The sequence below is a fragment of the Vigna radiata genome, chromosome 10 (genome assembly GCF_000741045.1).
Source record: "Vigna radiata var. radiata cultivar VC1973A chromosome 10, Vradiata_ver6, whole genome shotgun sequence".
Lineage (NCBI taxonomy): Eukaryota > Viridiplantae > Streptophyta > Magnoliopsida > Fabales > Fabaceae > Vigna > Vigna radiata.
In genome coordinates, this window is record NC_028360.1 from 1,177,892 (window position 1) to 1,182,970 (window position 5,079).

At 37.3% G+C, this 5,079-nt stretch overlaps 1 long non-coding RNA gene across 1 annotated transcript; it reads left to right on the plus strand.

The window, feature by feature from the left end:
• Window positions 1-1,747: 1,747 nt before the first annotated feature.
• LOC106775307 lies at window positions 1,748-2,646 on the plus strand. The gene is made up of 2 exons (XR_001376793.2): window positions 1,748-2,210; window positions 2,327-2,646. It is a non-coding gene; the product is annotated as an uncharacterized LOC106775307 (long non-coding RNA).
• Window positions 2,647-5,079: the final 2,433 nt, after the last annotated feature.

Sequence of the window (5,079 nt, forward strand, 5' to 3'; positions counted from 1 at the left end):
CTTAGTAGATATCAAGGCTTCATCTAATTCCTTTAGAAATTTCTCATTATCAATGACAAGGTTATTAATTCTATGCTTCTTCTCTCAGAGTTAAATCGATTAACCTTGTATTGTAGTCGCATAGCTTCAACGTGAATTTCCTTTAATGCTTCAATCAGCAGATCATACTTCACTTCTATTGCTTCATTCTAAAAATCTGCATCACTGTCATAATCATCCCATGATGCTCCAACCATATAGCATATATTTGATTCTTCCTCATGATTGACATCTTCATCACTTGATGTATAAGAATCACTGTTTTCCCAGGCAATGTAAGCTCCTTTGTGATTTCTGTTTTTGTCCTATGGAAACCTTCTATGTTCTTCCTACTTTGGCTTTAATTCTGGACAATCTGGTTTGATATGTCCTTCTTTCCCGCATTCATAGCACTGGACAACATTTGATCTGAAGCCTTTTGTCCAACCGAAATCGCGACGGGATGACGATCCAAAAAGAAAACAGGTTTAGAAAAAGTTTTGGAGTCGCCACCATAGTTTATTCTGGAAAACTATGGAAAAACCATAAAATGATAAGGCATTGTCTACGTGTAGGGAAGGTATTAACACCCTACATCGTCTGCCCTAAGGCACTACCTTTAATTAAATACGCGAATATGATGTGGTTTTCAAAATGTTTAATTAAACCCGAAAAACACTATAAAGAAACAAAAGACATATTTTTTTATTTTTGAGAAATTATTGAGGAAATTTGTTTGGAAAAGATTTGGATTTTTGGGAAGTGAACCTGACAAGGACTAGCCTTGCTCCTACGTATCTCCACTTTGGATGGAGAATCGAGGATCACGTAGCTATGGCTGAAAGATTGTTTGTTTGTTCAAAAATATGGATGTTTAATATTTTTGGTATTTCTATGTGAGAAAGAGAAAAGGTTTTTTTAGCACAAGAACAATGCGAGCGATCACACATGTGTTTAACCTTTAAAACATTTTTTGATAATTTTTATAAAAGAAGAAAAGGTTTTAGCACAAGGATGATGTGAGCGATCACACATGTGCTTATCCTTTAAAACATTTTTTTGATTATTTTTCTAAAAGTAAGAGAAAAGGTTTTTAGCACAAGGACGATGCAAGCGATCACACATGTGCTTAAACCTTTAAAACATTTTTATTTATTTTTTTAAAAGAAAGAGAAAAGGTTTTTAGCACAAGGACGATGCGAGNGATCACACATGTGCTTAACCTTTAAAACATTTTTATTTATTTTTTCAGAAGAGAAAAAGAAAAGGTTTTAGCACAAGGACAATGCAAGCGATCACACATGTGCTTAAACCTTTAAAACATTTTTATTTATTTTGTAAAAGAGAAGAAGAAAAGGTTTTAGTACAAGAACGATGCGAGCGATCACACATGTGCTTAAACCTTAAAAAAATTTATTTATTTTGTACTTTTTATGTATTTTTCAAGGAGTCAAATTAAAAAATAAAAAGAAAACAAAAAAATGGACCAAAATAGTAAACAAAAACGAGTGGGCTGCATAAAGGAAGCAGATTTAAGCCCAGAACATTTTTTTGTCCGTAGAAACAGAACGGGCTTGAGCCCAAGCTACATGGGGTGCACGGATGGAAAAACGGGGGTGTTCCTATAGCCAAAAGTTTTTTTTTATTATTTTTTTAAAAAAGAAAAGAGTTGGATTTGTCCCAAGACCCTGGCCCAAGGATGTCTCAGCAGAAACATTGGGGTCCTCTCCCAAACCTCACATTCCACCATTTCACCCAAAAGAGACTCAAAGTCTCTTCTCTGAACGAGATCCCTAAAGAGGGGTTGGCTCCACTGCACATACACTGCCCCCTCAGCCAAGCCGACCACCGCAAGTCGAGAGCCAGGGCGTCTCCGGCGTCGCTAATCGCCATCAAGGTCATGGCCGGCGACTGCTCCGATCTCTTCCTCCATTTCTTCACGCGAAACCGACCCCAACTCTGAGATCTCGCCGTTCCCGTCACCTCCACAGAAACTGGCCGCCGCCGTCTCCGGATCACGAACTAAGGTCACACCAGCGATGCAACTCACTACCGGAACCGTCACCACTCAATCCAAGGCATCGCCAGTGACACCAACCATCAATTGGACCAGTCTGCGCGAAGGAGAGAAGAACCGTTGCTTCCCTGAGTCTAATCTCCACTGCCACGAACAAATCCAGCCATCGCCGCCGGTGCGTGACTCTTTTCTCCATCTCTTCCTACCGTGGTCGCCGCCACCACAGAGGCGGAAACTACCGCCACCGAGGCCACCACTTTGGGAGCTCCCTTACTATGGTTGTTGTGACAGGATGAATGGCGTTGCTACTGGAGATTCAGGAGTCAAGAGCTCTCTCCTGAACTATGATGGTTACGTGTTGGTGGTGAGTCTCCAATGGTCAAGCTCCGTTGGTGAGGTGCTCGAGGTAAGTATTGGATGGTGCCTAAGCTTTGGTTTTTTTTTTTAGTGTCTTGAAGAAGATGAAAGAGTGATGTGTTTATGGACGAAGAAAAAAAGAATCGATAGGGGATTGTGCGTGTGGATAAAAATTGTTTTTTTGAGGGGGTCGTGATGTCCTGAATGATATTGGTTTTCTCCCTTTTCTTCTTTTGTTTTGCTCTCTCTTATCAATGCCTCTGCTCCCCTTTCCCTTCTAGAAGTGGTTTCCTTCTTCCATTTAGCCTGCCAGGATAGAATGAGGACCAAGAGCCTCCTGGCAAAGCCGCCATTCTTGTCAAACGCCATTCCCCTTTAAGGTATAATTGACGGCAAAAACCATTACACACAAGATTTTCTTTCTAAAAATCGGAAATAAGATTATTGCGTGTGGAGCCATTTGTTGTTGTGTGTTTCAGGATAGAAAGACCTGATCACGGTCTTGATCTCCTTCGAGAAAAGGCACGAGTCCATCACACTAAAACTACATTAAAACTTAGTGGACCGTCATATGCTCTTTTCTTTTTTTCTTCTTTTTTTTTTTTTAGCGTACAACAATGTAAAATATAATGGTAAAAAAAATAAAATAGAATAAAATTCAATAAAAAAAAATAGATAATAATAAAAGAGTAAATAACAAAAATAAGAAATAAATGAAAGTAAAGATATAAACGCAAAAATAAAAGAAAGAAAATTAAGATAAAAAGGACTTTATTTATTTATTTTTTTTTGCTTATTTAACTACCCGGACGAAATTGGGTATTGACACCTTTCTTTGCTTTGCTATGCTTTCCTATTCTCTTTAAGAGACCACTGAGAAAATTTTTTCAAAACAGTGTTTCCTTCAACAATGTGAGTAGGCTCAAAAGGACCATTCAAAGTTGCATCCCAAATTCCTCTATCCACGGATTCAAGAAAAAATTGCATTCTAATTTTCCAAAAGGGATCATTTTCACAAGAAAACAGAGGTGGTCTGTTTTGTAGATGCACCTTCACCAAAAGTTTGGAAACTGGAAGTCATCCCAAGGTATATAGTCGATTCAAGAAAAACAGAAGTCGACTAGTTTTTTAAATATCTTATGAAAACCAGCTTTGATACCAATTGTTGGAAAACAGGTAGGCTTCGTTTCAACACCAAGAGGGGGGTGAATTGGTGTGGTTTCAAAATCAGTCTTTTTAAAATCTTATTCGCAAAGTATTATCCTTTTCAAAGTTTCTTGAATCACAAATGAAAATTTTAGTTGCAGCGGAAAATACTAAGTAGACTACAAAAATAGTAAAGTCGACTGAATGTAAAAGAGTAGGGATAGAAAATTCAAATGCAGGTTTTTATACTGGTTCGGCCTCAATGCCTACATCCAGTGTCCTTCCACATCTGGAAGCAAATGCATATAATGGTCAAGGTTTTTACAACAATGCTTTTATAGAGATCTCCACGTCAAAAATATAAAACACCTCTCTAACCCTCTAACCAAAATATCCCCTCTTCGGCAATCTGCAGCCCACTTTGAACAATCCTCAAAGTGTCCAGACTCCACGAGTCAACCCCCTGTAATAACAACAGGTACAACAACAACAATCTTTACAAAGATTGAGAGAAATATTGATCAGCAAGCAAGCACCACAATGTGTAGAGTATCATCAACCAGTAAGCATAGAAATGTTCCTCCTTCAAAGAAACTCTTCCAAGATAGACCACGGGTCTTCTTAGTGAGTTCTTCGAGAAAAACTTTAGATTATCCAAAGTTTGTGTGATTAACTAAGGCACGTCTATTTATAGTTTTCTATAAATCAGACGCTCCTGTAGTCGACTAAGCTACTAATACAATCGACTGTCCTCAGACAGATATAACAGTTAAGTCAAATAGTAGCAGTCAACAACTAACAAACTGATTTTCCATTTAATACAATTGACTATAATAAAAGCTTTAACTAACTTTTGAAAATATAATCGTTATTGATCACACACATAATAGAATTTCAAACAAAACAACTAACTAAGTCGGATCCACTGCACATGTAGCCGACTTAGGCATGTCAGCATAGTTTGAAAAACTTTTCAATGCAAAATCACTCATAGCACTGCTTTTGAAAGTCTGTGCATGGTCACGAGTCTTAATCGACTTGCTTTATAATGAAGTTGACTTAAAACTTGCAGTCATGCCACACAATGTAAGTTCATAAAAGTGCATGTGGTTTTCTTCATCAAAAACATGTGTAATGTAGTCATAAATGATGTAGCAGATATAAGCTCAGATAATGTGCATTCACATATCAAAATCAACATAAAACATGTTCAATAAGATACAATTAATAAGAAACAAAACATGTAACACATAGCAAAATATGTGTTATTAATAATGTGTTGTCATCATCAAAAATCTACAACAAGATATCCCCTCTTATGCAATCTTCAACCCACTTTGAACAATCCTCAAAGTGTCCAGACTCCGCGAGTCAACCTGTTAACGGATTGGCAAGCGTACCAAATCGTTCAAGTAATAATAAAATGGTAAGTCCAAGTATCGTTTCCCAAGAGACTCGAAAGGCCTTATCGTTCGCGTGAATTAAAACAGTAAGACTTGAAAATAAAAATTAATAAATTGGGTTTGATAACAAAATATAAA